The sequence below is a fragment of the Melopsittacus undulatus genome, chromosome 3 (assembly GCF_012275295.1).
Source record: "Melopsittacus undulatus isolate bMelUnd1 chromosome 3, bMelUnd1.mat.Z, whole genome shotgun sequence".
NCBI classification, from domain to species: Eukaryota; Metazoa; Chordata; class Aves; order Psittaciformes; family Psittaculidae; genus Melopsittacus; species Melopsittacus undulatus.
In genome coordinates, this window is record NC_047529.1 from 2,120,550 (window position 1) to 2,135,553 (window position 15,004).

Consider the following 15,004-nt stretch of genomic DNA (forward strand, 5'->3'; position numbering starts at 1 on the left):
TGCCGGTGGTGGAGGTTCGAGTCCGCAGCGCGGAGCCCTGCCGGCAACGGCGGCTGAGGAGGGTCAGGCCGCGCAGGGCGCATGGCCCCTGTTTGAAGCCGTCCTGGCAAGTCTGAGGTAAAAAGTGACGCAAAAAGCCCCATGGCGGCCCTTGTGTCTAAAGAGACAGTTTAGCGCTAAAACTAGATTAAAATGTGAGTGGAAACGAACAGAAATGGGGGTCAGGCTGAGGTGGGGGGACACTTGTGTCATGGCTGCAGACTCCTTCCCACCACTGTTGCCTCAGGAGACCTTGTGGCACCTTCACACCCGAGAGGTCTCATCCGGCTGCCAGCACCTCAGGATTGCTGCTGAGTGACAGCAGCCACAGGGCCTGGCGTGGGGAAGCTGTTCCATGTTACAGGTCAGAAATCCCAGCCTGGGTTGTGTTAAAGCCCATCCAGCTCCAACCCCTGCCACAGGCAGGGACCCCTTCCACTGGAGCAGCTGCTCCAAGCCCCTGTGTCCAACCTGGCCTTGAGCACTGCCAGGGATGGGGCAGCCACAGCTTCTCTGGGCACCCTGTGCCAGCGCCTCAGCACCCTCACAGGGAACAGCTTCTGCCTTATTTCTCAAAGTGCAAGAGGAAGGTTACAGCCCTTGTTAGCGCTATCACAAAGAATTGCCAGTTAAAGTAGTTGTTTCCCTGTTACATACAGTTTATCCAAAGGTTACATTTACAGGAGAGTGCTTTTTTCTTACAGTAACTGTTTCTCAGGTGTTATTCCTTAGTTGCACAATACAAAAAAGGTCAGTAATTATTATTTATGTCTGTGAGCATAACTGAACAGTTACATGGTAGTGGAGACTTGAGCACTCCAACAGTGAGATCCGTGTAGGATTAAATGAATACAAACTCTCACACTTCTTGAACCCATCTGTCATCTGGAGTTAACAGTTTAAATTTGGGGGATATTTAATATAAGCATTGATGCCATTTATTACTAGTTTGTTTCTAATGCTATTTTTATATTACTTGTAATCTGTTAACTGTATTTTTCTATTAAAGTTGCATGTATAGAAAACAGTCATTATCTGGGAGAACTGTCCAAGCAACCATTTTATTTCTGTGCCAATGTGGTTCTTATTTTTTGGCAACACACAGAAGAGAGAAATGAGTGATCCAGAACCTTAGGATTTGGCCTGGTCAAAGGGCTGTTAACTTTATCCAGATTCAGAATTCATTGGTGCAGTTTTGTTTGGGACAAAAATATATTAGCTGGCAGAGCAAGCATGTTCACTGTGTTTGAATTCACATTTGCTTTGCTGCTGACAGAGGATTGCTTGGAAAGGTTTTTGTCATTATTACTTATTAAAATTGCTGCTCTCTAGCTCATGGCAAATAGCTTCTCAAAGCTCTATACTGTTCAAATACATTAAAATGTATTTGATTTTCTAAAAGTGATAAAGGAGTGATTGGAAGCATTCATATAATACAAGAGACATGAGCAACACAAGTGGTGTCTTTTGTTAAGCACAGAGGTGGTTAATTGGAGCTTTTGAAGCCTGAATTCAACTGGGGAAGCCAATATACTTAGAGCAGAGAATTGCGTGATACAAGTGACAAGGAAAGAAGAGACAGCAGGGCAGCAATTCATGGAGAATGAATGCAAAGCTATATATATATGTTGAGGTTGACTGATGTTGCAGAAGTTAGAATGCATCAAAACAAGGGTGTAGAGAAATATGTAGGGATGACTTAAAAGTAATCTATAAGTAAAGATCTTTCTAACAGGCATTGTCCATTCACCACAAAAGACAAAACAACACAGAATTAGTGTCAAAAGTGGTTTTCTTGAACACTTTTGCTGTCAACAAGAACCAACACACAACACTTCTGCATTAGCTCTAAATATGTGACACTTGGTCTAGGTAAAAGAAACTGAGGCATTTTGCCCTCCTGACTCTGTCACCAGTGATACTACACAGTCATAACTATTCTGATGTTGTTCTGAGATCTTAGAGAAATGCCATAACTTTTAAACTCTTGAGAAGCAGCCATGCAAAATACATGTTTCAGCTTTAAAAAAAGCCATTCATCCACATGACTTGTACCAAAGACTGGATTCTATAGCTGACATTATGTATGGCTGTAAAAAAGTCCAGAATAAACATAACAAAATGTTTTTCAGATGATATTTTTAAAAATTATGATCAACCTTGTTATTTTTTCCATTCAAACATGCGTGAGAAGAGTTAAACAGTTCACAAACAGCCATGAGCATTGAAAATGGAGCTCTTGACTTAAGCCAGAATTATTAGATAGCTTTTTCCACACTCACCAAAATGAGAAGCCTGGAGTGTATGTATTTTGTAACCATCATGGGCTTAAGCATCTCACTTTTAGCCTGTACGTCTGTGCCCCATCCTCTCCAGCTCACCAAGCATGCTGGTGCAACTTACATGATAGTAGTAGCAAACTTGTTTCTATTAAGCTTTCCCGAGTTGTGTGGAGGTTAGTTATGATCCATTTAGTCAACTTGTGTGGCAAGAAGCAATTACCATTTGGTAGACACTCTTCCACTGGCTTCTCATGGCTCTAATTTTTCCTGGGCTAAACTTTATGTTCTATTTTATACTATAAGATTAAATTGAGCTCCTTAGATGGTTTTGATGGGAAATTACATACACTGACTATTTTATTTTGTGTACTTAATGCTTAGGTGAAACCCATTATACAAACCTGGCTCTATGAAAGCAGCTCATAGGGAATGATAAAGATAGCACTTACCTTAAAATAAAATAAACCTTCTCAATAATAATTTGTTTTTCCTCTTTTTTGCCATTATTGCAGATAAGGACAATGCTGGAAAGAAATGATGCCTGTTGTTGCTCCAACAAAGCTTCCAGTAGTGCTGCAGCCATAGCACCACACCCAGGTAGGACATATCAAGCTGCTGGTTTCATTACAAGCTCTGAAGAATAATTAGGGATGTGACAAAGACTGGCATTAAATAGCCCAGGTGCCTGTTCACATGCAATGCCTGAGCCACTAATGTTTTGAACTAGTAAACTTGTTTTAGTAGGCTATATATTTCTCATTTTAACTTTCTAGAGAAGCCTTAAGATCATACATTGAAATAGCATGATTTTAAAGTAACTTCTTTTCTCTTTCAATTGTTCTTCTCCCCCTATTCTTGTCATGTTTAGCTCTACCTGAATTCGCTGCTGTATCTCTTGTGGTAACTTTCAGATGCTGCTAGATTTCATTAAACTTGCATTAGCTGCAGTGATTATTTGATTAAATCTTACTGTTTTCTTCAGAAAACTAATTTGAGGAGTAATCAAAGCTTCTGTGCAGGTGAAATCTTTGATTTAAATGAAGGGTTTCAGAATAAAATTAAGAGGGTAGGTTGATTGCATCAAGCAAACCAGTCAGCCACAGTCACCTGAGTTTTGGTTTGTATTGTCCTCATGGGGTACTTGTGTCTCCTTTTATTTTAGGACAGCATCAACCAGGCTTTCATCTTTTGGGTACTTGTGTGCTACACACTGCTCTGTTCCTGAGCAGGAAGGAAGTATGATGTACCAGTGCAGTGCCTTCCTTATTTATGGGAAGGGAGGCTCAATTCAAGTAGAGGATGTAGGTAAATTTGAGCCTGTAATCATCCTAAGCATTGCTGGTCTTCTGACTAAGCTGTAGATGTCTACAACCAAGGATTTTCTAAAGTGGGTGCTTGAATCCATGAAAACCAGTTACAGATGAAAATCCCCTTTTCTTAGACCAGTGCTGTGATTCCTAAAGTTATATTTTTTGCACTGTATAAAGCACAGCTAAGCTTGAGGATTGAACAATTATCAGAGGAAATTCTTTCTTTTTTTCTTTAGAAAGGTAGTTAGAAGTGTGTATATACAGCTTTTGTGTTTACAACCTGTCTACTATACCCACTGTGCAATAGACACCTATGGTCTATGTTTCTGTTGAGTAAGAAGCTTTCAAGGCATTTAAGTCATGACTGTTATGGCTTAGGAGTCTGAAACTAGTGGAAGAGTTGAGGAAAGCAGTTACTTCCCCCCTAGTTGTGGTAGAGAGCAACACAGGCAAAACAACAAAGACAAGACAGACTTCTTAATGTTCCTCTGGGCTACCTTTGTCTTATCTTTTGTATTAAGTTGAGAATCAACTGTTTTCATGTTTAGCAAACTGTTTTCAACCAAGGTGTCCTGCTGGTGTATGGATGTAATGTGTCTCCAGCAAGTCAACTTTAAGATATGCTTTCTGTGAGGAGAAAACAACAACAGGGAAGTTGGGTCTTTTGCAGCCTCCTGGCAGGTTAGAAACAGCCTCAGCAGATGCATTGAGTAGGAACAGTCTTAAAACTGAGGGTCTGTAGTGAAAGCCTGTAAATGCAGATGCAGGGGCTTTGCTGTGCACAGGCTTTGACTAAAATGTGTTAATGTGAGCTGCCAGGAGCAGTTCTGTGGGATAATGGGGGGCACCTGTTTGTTGCTAATAGCAGTTGTTATACATGCTTAATAGAAGCCTCTCTATAGTACTTGAAAGCAAAGATGTGGTTTGTAGTTCTTTCCAGGAACTTTAATGTCCTTGGCCAGGTATTGAAGTTAGAGCTGTAGCAGCTTCTGGAAGCAGTGGATTTGGGTCTTTTTTTGGTTTGGTTTGGTAAACCCCAGTTTATTAATCTGATGCCTTAAGTCCATGTTCCTCTGAAATCATTATACACACATGCTGTGAGGTTGTATTAATGAGTATTTCTATCCCCTGCTTAAAGAAAAACTGTTCTCTGTAACAAAGTCTCTCCAAGGAGTTACCTTCGTATTTCATGCTACTTTTTATTGAACTGCTTTCTCTTTGCCCACCTCCCTGGGAAGAGGAATATTTGAGGTCAGTGTTTGGGACAGGCAGTGGTACCATATGGGTGTCCTGTTTGTAAGTATGTGTGTATTTACTTACTGCTTGTGTATTTGTATACATGTGTGTTCACTTACTAAATGGGTAGGCCTGTTCAGTGTAGTGTTTGATAATCTGCTAATATTTCTTTTAAGTATTTGTATAGTATCTTTGAAGTAAATACCTCTTTTCAAGTGGTAAATATGCCTTGGTGGTAGGTATTGAGCTGGGGCTAAGGCTTGTGCTGAGAGATGCTCATGGACAGAGGAAAGGCATGAGCAGAGGGACCTGAAACACTTTTTGTTTGATGTGTTGTCATAAATGAGGGCATTTGTGTTGGAAATAGGAGGAATGTCATAAAGTGGGGGAAGATTTGTAACTGGAGTAACTTTTGAAAGCTGTGTGAATACTACCAGGTGTAAATGAGTGTGGGAGAGTGGTTTCCTTTAGCTGATGCAGCAGCTGCTGAGGTGGGAGAAACAATATAGAGAGAAGGAGTCTTTTAATAAAGAGAAGCCTACAAGCAGGAAGAGCATCTCCCAGAGCAGTGCAGTGATGGCTCTGGAGGTCTCAGGCAGTGCTATTGTTCCCGTTTAGAAGTCCCTTTCTCTTGTTTTCCCAACTCCTGGCTGAGAAAATGCCCTGCAGAGCTCAGTAAAAGGCTTTAGAAGTTACCTCATCTGACAACAAAGTTTCTCTTATCTTTAGATGTGTGACTTGCTGGTCTTTGGCTTTGAGAGAAAATCAGAGGGATGAGCATCTCCAGTGGGAGTTACTATTTTTAAACAGTTCTATGGGTTACAATATGTTTCTTCCAGAGCCTGTGAAACATCCCATTTTCACCCCAGAGATTGTCCCTTGTGCTACGTGTTTCTGCTGGAGTCTGTTTGGCAGACCCTTGGAAGGGGTCTCATGGCATCCTTCCCATAGTGAAGAAATTGAGATAACCCTGCCCACATCTGCAGCGAGCTCCCTGCACAGAGCAAGACCCTGAAATGAGTTATTTCGTGCATCTTTCTCTAGTTAATCTCTTGCCATAGGGTGGCACTGGTGAGCTGACCAAGGGATTCGCTTCCCCTGGTGCAGTCCAAGCGGTGCTAGGGCTGTTTTGTGGTGATGCCTGCAGAGTGCAGCTTCTGCCCATACAACCCCTCCACAGCTTGCTTGGAAACATCAGAAAATAGACTGAATATTTGTGGAACCATAGAAAATAAGTTTGTTTTTTTCATTACATATTATCACACAGCTCTCTAATCCTTCACACAAGCACCCAGTTTGGCTCTTCAGTGAAATCAAATGAAACACGGGTAATTTTTCACTTGCAGGGATGAATGAGTGGCACAAAACCCAATTATTTTATTTGAAATGAAGGGGAAAATCTGCACAAATGGTGAATTCGACAACGTTTACAAGGGACAGTGCTGTCTCCTTTGGGCAGTCAGAGCAAAGAGTGGATGAAGAACCACTGGTTTAAAAAGGAGGACCTAGAGGTGTGATTTTAAGCTTTTTTCAAGCATTTACATGACTTCTGAGCATTCAGTGCTGTATTCTTAACAAAACAGCCCGAGTTTAACATAAATGCAAAAGCAATTTGCCTGATAGCGATGATTTTTAGATACCTGTTCTCAAAACTGAATTAACACCACTTCTAACATGACAAATGACTTTTGTGAGCTGTATCTTCAGTTGATTTAGAAAGAAATGCAAGTGAATGGCATGTGCAATGCACAGAGCTTCCAGATGTGTGTGCTGGTTTGCTGTTGATCAGGTCCTGTGTGCCCAAGCTAAAGTGATTTGAACTCTGGCAACTTCTCCCCCAAAGTTCCATCCGAGGGCTGAGCGTGGCTCAGGGCTCCTCTGTCTACAAACCTATGAAGCCATGCAGACCTTTGTTGGCTGTGAAGAGCCAAAGGTCTAATTTTAACTGATTATGATAGGAATGATGATAAATATCAAGGATACAAATAGCTCTGAAACAACCTGAGGCCCTGAATTATTTGCTTAGGGCTGAAAACTGAGCAAATGGCAGTGACAGACTGAGGGTAGGCATCCTTTGGGGAAGGTGTTTTCTGAAGCAGAGGTCTTTGTTTGATGGGCAAGTAGCTGTCTGGTCTGGCATGCAGTGCAAAGAAAATGCATGAAAAATAAGATATATATGTATTTTATGCATTTAAATATTGAAAACCTGATATAGGCTGGGATTTTCCTGGGTGGTAACCCACAAACCAGTGGGGCTGCACTCACTATTGCCTTAAATCCTTCACAAAATTTAAAAGAATTACAATTTTAAGGCCTGATGTCTTTCCCTTACTGCTTACTCTTTCTGTTAGGGAGAAACATGAGCTGTCTCTTGCTGTCATGTGAGGAGGTGTTTGCCTGATTGAAATCCCTATGGACAATGCTCACTTGGGAGTGTGGGTGTGAATTTGGTGTCTGCCCCTGTCCTGCAGCACCTTGTAGGGATGTTGCCTGTTCTGGGGCAAGACAATGTGGAAAGGCTGAGGGTTAGTGAACCAAATGGATGAGTAAAAGGTAAGGAAGATGATGGGATGGAGGAAGGCATCAATGAGGATTGATGACATGGCTCAAGTTGGCAACGGAGCATGGAGTGAAGCTGAGTGATTGAAAGGCAAAGTGATTGATGTGTGTTGTATCAGGTGATGGCACAAAGCCAATCAAAAAGGTACATTTGGAACTCTTAGAATCCTTTGTTGAAAAGCTGGTTGTGATGATTTAGCTGTGGATGTGACATATGAATTAGCTATTTAATGATTGTTTAGACTTTCCTGTTAGACATGCTTTCTTTTAGCTTAGTGATTTAACTTTAAAAAGCAGTTTCAAATAAGAGAATAAAAAAAGACAGTGATTAATAGGGCATCTCTAACAGCAAAGCTCTGGGAGTCTCAATGGTGCTGGTGGTGCCATGCAGAAAGGCCTTGGTAGTGTCAGAGAAGGAGGTTGTAATGTGAAAATCAGAAAGAAGGCAGGAAATGATGGCTTGCCTACAGCTTGTCAATGATTAAAATAGACATGAAATCCTTTGAATCCTTTTTATTTTTGCTTTCTGTGGAACTCAAGGAAAGAGTCTTTGCAGCTTCTTCAAGAGCTGGACATTGATAGAGTCTCAACTTGCAGCAGTGCTGCGTGTGGTGGACAGCACACTTGAGATAAAGCAGCAGCCTTACAGCTTGGAGTCCTATGTGCTGTATCTGTTCCCTCTTGCTCCCTGTTGGCATGCTGGTTTGCATTTTTCCCCTATAATTTCAAAGTCAAGCTATAAATAGGAGTTGAGAACTGTGGGGATGTAGTGATTGATATGGGGTTTGTTTGCTGTTCTCACCCACTCGCCTTATAAAGGAGGTCTAAGCTTAAATTAAGAGCTAATGATGGAGCACTTTGTCAGCCTGTGCCATGCCCTTGATCTGTTTCCAGTGCATTGGCTCCATCCTCTGCTTTGACAAATGTCATTGACTTCAGTGGGGCTGGTCAAGCCTTTTGTACTGAGCTTTCAAATTCTACCATGAACACAAATATAGCCTCAAAATACACTTGTTTTTTTGAAATGACTCCTTGGAATCCCTAAATGTTTACTTTCATTTTTACTTTTGCTTAGGAGACATAACATCTTTTCTTGTTTGGGGCATATAGTAAGAGCTACACCTTGGTATAGGTCCTGCTTTAAAATGAAGGATGAAAAAAGTAAGGAAAAGTTTCTAAAGCTGATAAAAATATGATTTATAGTCTGGACCTAGTTATAAATCCCATCAACACTTACTGTAGTTATACTTGCACATTGCTGTGCTGTTGAAAGCAAGGTTGGTAAAGGAATTAATATGGTTGCTTACACAAGTTGCAACTAGCTTGAAAAATACCAGTGTTGTTAGTAGAAGTAGTAAAAGAATAGTGATGATGTTAATAGTTATAAGGATATCTGCCATTTAAAACTAAGTATAGTTAAGTTGGGTCCTGAAATGTGTAGAGCAACATATAACATTTTGATAGGGTAGCAGCAGCTGTAGAAGTCAAAGCAGTAGAGGCAGAGGGAATACTTCAGCTTGTGGTGGCTTCTGCTCCACAGCTGATAAACCAAAGGCTGAAATGGAATCATTGAAGTGTTATCTCCTTTAACTTCATATTGTGTGTTTGTCTGTGAGCTTTATTTCGGGTGTTGCCTTGTCCTAAAAGCATCCTAAACACCCAATTTAACCTTTGTAGGTTGTTTGTAAGTCTTTGTGTAGTGAGTGTAAAGAGCATGTAAAGGAAAGCCAGGAGCTTCTCAGTGCTATGCTCTGCTTTTTAACTCTGTGTCACTGGACTGATCTTTATTAACAACATATTATTCCCAAGGCAGGTGTCCTATATCACTCTGTCTTTGGCCTGAGAGATTACACCCCACTCCTGAAAACCACACCTATTATTAAATGCTTTTTAATTGTTACTGCTGTTTTCAAGATACTAAAGTGATTGTGGGCGTCCAGGCAAGTATAAACACACAAGCTCAGGGCAGCAATGCCTGGTGTATCATGTTAGCTATGTACTCTTGTTTACTTAATCTTCTCAATGATACATATTTTTTCCAATTCCAAGCAGTTGTTGGGTAGTTTCTACTTGCCAAATCCTCACAGAGATGTAATTCTGCCCCTGCCATGATCGACAAACAAGCTGTCATCTGGAAATCTCTTGTATTTTCTTCCTGAACCTGCTTTGGGCTGATACTTGTGTTTTTTAGAGGAGTATCTCTAAAAGTCTGTTGACAAAACCTTTATTCTGCTATATCAAAAGCTCATGCCATGTAGGCCTGTCTCCTGGCTGTTGCTGTAACCCACTCCCATCACTCATGCACATTAGCTTCCCTGTGGCAGTGACACTGAAGCTTTGGGTTTTGTGGCCAAGTGTGCAAAAGGAGATGTTAAAAACCCCACCAGGATACCTCTGATGTTGCCTTTGTGGGTGTGTGCTGTGTTAGAGGCTTTAATTGCACGGCTGCAAAATGTTTCTCAAATGCACTAGAATCGGCATTTTAGTTTCTTGAGTTTAATCCTTTCTTTGGAGCTATTTCACTTTCTGCATACCACACTGAGGCTGATGCCTGCCTGGCAGTAGCATGTGGCCAGTTGTACTTGCACAGCAGTTTCTACATGTAACAGTGTAAGATGCTGATGGGCACCAGTGAACTTGCAGCCCCTGAGGGTGAAAAGAATCCTCTCTTGCTTTGTGCTCTGAGAAGGAGTTTGACTTGCCAATCCACACAGTTTTGAGGCTAGGGCTGAGTTTTTGCCCCTGGGGAAGGGTTTAAAGCCTCCATGAGGCTGTGAGCATCTCGCCCTAAGTGGCTGAGCTGGAACAAAACTGAATTTCTTGGCTGAGTCTGCAAGGTTTGGGGATTGTTGGCCTCTGCGATGGGATCCCTGGCCAGGGCTGGCCCTGATCACCAGTGGCTCCTGTGCCTTGCTTGCATGCATATGCTTTTGAGGACTGCAGTATAATACTGCTAAAGGTATATTTGTGATAACTTAGGGTCTCTGTTCTTTACCTGCTTCTTCTTGGGTGTTAGTTAATGCTTCCTGGAGAGGATTTATCTTCTGTGACCAGGCAGCTGGTGATAGCACCTCCTAGCCTGACCCTTGTAGGTCAGCAGACACATACTTCAATCCCAAAATGCCTGAGGGGGCTGTTGGGTGTCCATCTCTGTGTCCCCTGACTACGTTGCTGATGGCAGAAGGATGGAATGGGGCACTCTATGTGCCTGGTTGTGCTGGTTTGGGCTTGGGTAGGCTTTGGTCTCAATGCTGGGCAAAGCCTTGTGTAGAATTATTCTCCTTCAGGGAAATGTGCAAGTCTTGGCTACAAAATTAGGAGCACAAATGCTTGTGAGAGGGAAAATGAAGTGTTAGTGCACACCGTTGCACCACAACTGTGCCTCCAGGTTGAGCTGATTTATGGATACACTGCCTCAGCCTCCTGTTCCTTGCAGATTTTCCTATACTCCATGAAAACATGCACCTTGTTCCTATTGTCTGAGGTAGGTGGAGTGAAACCTGCCCTAAATAATACTGTGGAGGAAAGTTTCAGTTGTGATTTGTTGTGATGAGCTTTGCCATATTAACAACATCAAAATTGGTTATTGCAATTGACTTTGCTTTAGATTTTCTTGCTTTTATTGGCTGTTGTGTTCACTTGATTTACTGAAATGGAGCTCCTGAATATAGAGTTTTAATGTTCCTGATTTGCCAACCTTGCAAAAATACTTCAGCGGGTATCTTGATGCCTGAGAGCTTCACAAATGCAGGAAACATTATTTCGTGGTGAAGACACTGGAGATGTTACTGAGTAAACTAATGATCTCTATAGCACAGGTTCACATGCAGATGTCTTGCAAGCTATTTCTCACCAGTTGCTGTAAATCCAGTGCTTTCTGCTGTGCTGATCCAGAGACCTGAGCATGGGCTCTTCACATGGAGGAATTGATTACATTGATTTTCTTGTAAATGTTTTTCTCTGTGAATCTATTCTTTGCACCAATCTAGTGCTGATTCTGTTATAAATGTGTTTGCTTTTAGAGAAAACCTTTTCAGTGTTACAGGTAGACAACAGCCTTTCTTGTGGATCACAGACCTGCTCTGGTACAACCTGATTGTATAGCCAAAAACTGTGTGTAGCTGTTGCCATCTTCATGATTTGTACTCTCCAATCTTTGTTGTCTCTGGATCATGGCAAACAGATGGTGTTCAAGTTGTATTTGAATATCTGACTACACTGGAACTGAAGCAAAATGCATTCAGCTAAGAATATTAAGAATAATGATGCCAAATCCTTTGGAAGTTTCTTTCCTCAGTTTTTTCCATAGTCTTGTTTATAACTTACTTTGTTACACAGCTATGCTTCATCTGAATGGTTTAACCATTGGCTTTGGAGATGCACCTGCCCAGTTCCTTGGTGTTTTGTTGAGTTGAATCATGATGCTCGTGGTCACTGTTCAGACAAATGTCCCTTTATATCTTCCATCTTTTTGGTGAGTGCAGAACTTGGATTTAATGCAGAAAAACACATCCATCAAATAGAGTTACTATTCTGGCCAGAAAATGCAGTTGTATTTCTGATTTGAGCCCAAGCAGTTGTGTATTATTAACTCTCTTCCTCACAGCAGTAACCAGCAACAACTGCACCAATCAAGCTTTACATCTAATCCAATTTCAGAAGAATTGGTTAGCAGTGGAAGCGAATGGCTGGATGGTACTTGCATAGAGTCCAAGTTCAACTGTACTTTTGCCTTTCACTGAACAGACTTACAAACAAGATCTGGCACCCAAACAGGCCTGTGCTAGACTGGAATTATTCATGTGCAGTCACATAAGTAAACAAATAAGGAATCTGGAGACTTTATGGATTATTGAGTTTTTCTTTTCATTTGGTATCTGCCTTTTTAACTTGAAGCCGCCCAGGATGGTCTTGAAATGAAGCTTTTTAGGCTTAAAATCTCATTTATTTGTTTCTAAGATATATTATAATCTTGTAATAACCTAACGGGATTTAATGAACCCAGAACAGTCTCAGAAAGGGGAACTGTTCGTTAGTTTGGCCATATCTAAGCAAACAGGACCTCTACTTTGCTATCCCATTGACGACCCTGCACAGTCAAGTTGTGTGGTACTGATGGCTCAGTTCTGCTCTTCAGTGAAATATTATTTTCTTGAATCCCTTGAATTCCTTTTGATGTTTCAAGATCCCAAAAGGGACTAATCAAAAGGTGTGTGAGTGCTTAAATGGGACCTAATACCTTTGCAAGGGTGACACGAGGTGAAGAGGGGAAGTGGCAGCGCACGGACTGTGCCGGCAAAGCTGCAGAGCAGAGAAAATGCTCCAAATATCAGCTGTGTAAGTTGAAATTGCCTCAAGGCAGCTTAATCTTATTTGGGAGGAATTGGCATGGTACATAAACCAAGCAGAAATGGGCCTTGGCAGCAGTGAGGAGCAGCAGCGTCTCCGGGACAAGCTGTTCCCAACAGTTTATCGCTCATGTGAGCTCACGCTCCCTGCGTTGCTGACCTGGGGAATGTGGCTCCTGGTTTGAGCTCAGCCTGATACTACCCTCAGCAGGGTAATCCTGAGCTTTGTTAAACACTGAACTGGGCTTTCAGGGAAAATCCTCGATAGCTGCTTCCTGCCTGGTCTTTGGGGTGCCAGGGAGGCTGTAGCAGTGCCCCTGGGGTGGTGGAAGCAGGCAGCAGCAGCCTTAGAGCTGGAAGAGGGAAGAAAAGAGTATAATGAAAGTAATAGTTTTTCTTAAATACAGGTTATTCTTGCTTTTTGTCTCTATTTTCACTCCCCTGGGATCAGAATGGGGCAGGCAGGTTTCACAGTGGTCTGCGCATCCCAATATTCACATCAACTTGGGCGGTTCGGTGCCTCAGGACTCATTTCTGCTTTGTGATTGCTTCATGCTGGGATGTTGCAGTGGGGTTATTTGGGGCAGAATTAAAAGCTTTTTTGTTGTTCTTCTGGATGGGTTTTGGCACTGAGAAAACCTGTAGCTCTTGCAAAACGTTCAGCATCCCTGAACTTAAACGCTATCGTAACATCAGACCTCACTGGATTTTGGCTTGAGGCTTGCATCCGGAAGTATTAAAATGCTTGTGTTAGACAGGAATGTTACCCTCGATATAAATTTCCATATAAAACCCTTGACTTGTCCTTTCTCCATATATTCCCCCTGCTTGTCTCACCCTTATTTATTTTTATTGCTGTTCCTGCTTGGCAAACACCATCATGGTCCCTAGAAGAGGGAGCTTCTGCAGGGATATGGCACATATATACATGTATTTGTGACATATATGCAAATATAGTTTTTAGGCTTCCTATGGGCTCTCTAGGGCTTTTTGCCCCCTTGTGAAGGAAATATGTGAGCAATGAGATGAGGCTTTGGGTTGGGGTATAACATAGAGGGGATCTCTGTAAGCTTCTCCCAGTGTTTGGGTGGCCACCGCTGTAGCTTTTCCCCCTATGGTGGGGCACTCTGTCCCTGCCTGGTCTCCCTTGCACCCTCCCAGTCCCACTGTGACAGGCAAGGATGGCATTTACACCTTTAAAACCTCCTCAGCTCTGTCCTGGCGAAGGGCTGTGTGGTTGTTGGCTCCAGCCTCAGCGCTTCAGGGCATGATTTCAACCATGTCTATGGAGACCAATTTTCAACATCAAAACAAACCAGCGTAAGTGGAATTTATATTACCTTTTAAAAACACAAGTCAACAGAGCTGAGGACTCTGCTTCGAGGAAGCCTCTTGGGTTTGTTCAGGGAATTACTACAAATATTTTACATCCTTTTTGAGACTCCAGGCAACCTCAGGAAGCATCTGCTGAGGACAGCTGTTGAAATAGCCCAGGTTGCATAGCTGAGCAAGGGGATCTGGGGGCCTGTGGTGTGAGAAAGCACCCCCCGTCACCACATATCCTACACTGCTTGAAAGCGCCGTCTCATTTTCAGAGTCAGGCTGATCCTTCTAAACATCTAGATAGTATTTCCACCCAGCTTGGGTGATGGTGGTCAAGAGCAGTCCGAGCAAAAACCCCAAGTACCTGAGTGTGTGCAAATTTGGGTAGGCCCAAAGGTGGAGAAATATGTGACCATCCAGAGAAGGAAACTATCCCTGCAGCACTGTCACAGCAGCAAAAGGGTTGGATTCAGATAGAAAAGGCTACAGGCAAATGTGTTGGGATGCTGCTCAAAGCCAATTGAAGAGGCAAATTAAAGATGGGTAAGAGTGGGCCCAGGGTGTTCCAGCCCCCTCCAAAATGTGCCTCAAGCACTCAGTGCTCAGACTGAATATCTTGGGAACTCAATAATAGAGTTAAATAGAGCTTAAAACCAGAATCTAGAAATGATACATGTATATGGTGTATTTTCCTTAAGCTGATTAATGCTGATGCCATCTCCCACAGCAGGGGAAGAGAGAGACACACCAAGCTACTGGACTTAACATTGACTATAACCTGGTTTAGGGATTTTGGCCTAGGTACAAGCATCGAATGGTGTCAAGGTGAATAGCGACTTAGCTGCTGAATTGGATAGGAGAAGGTTGTGCCAACAAGCTGCAGCTTAGAGACATGTTGTGGTTGTGT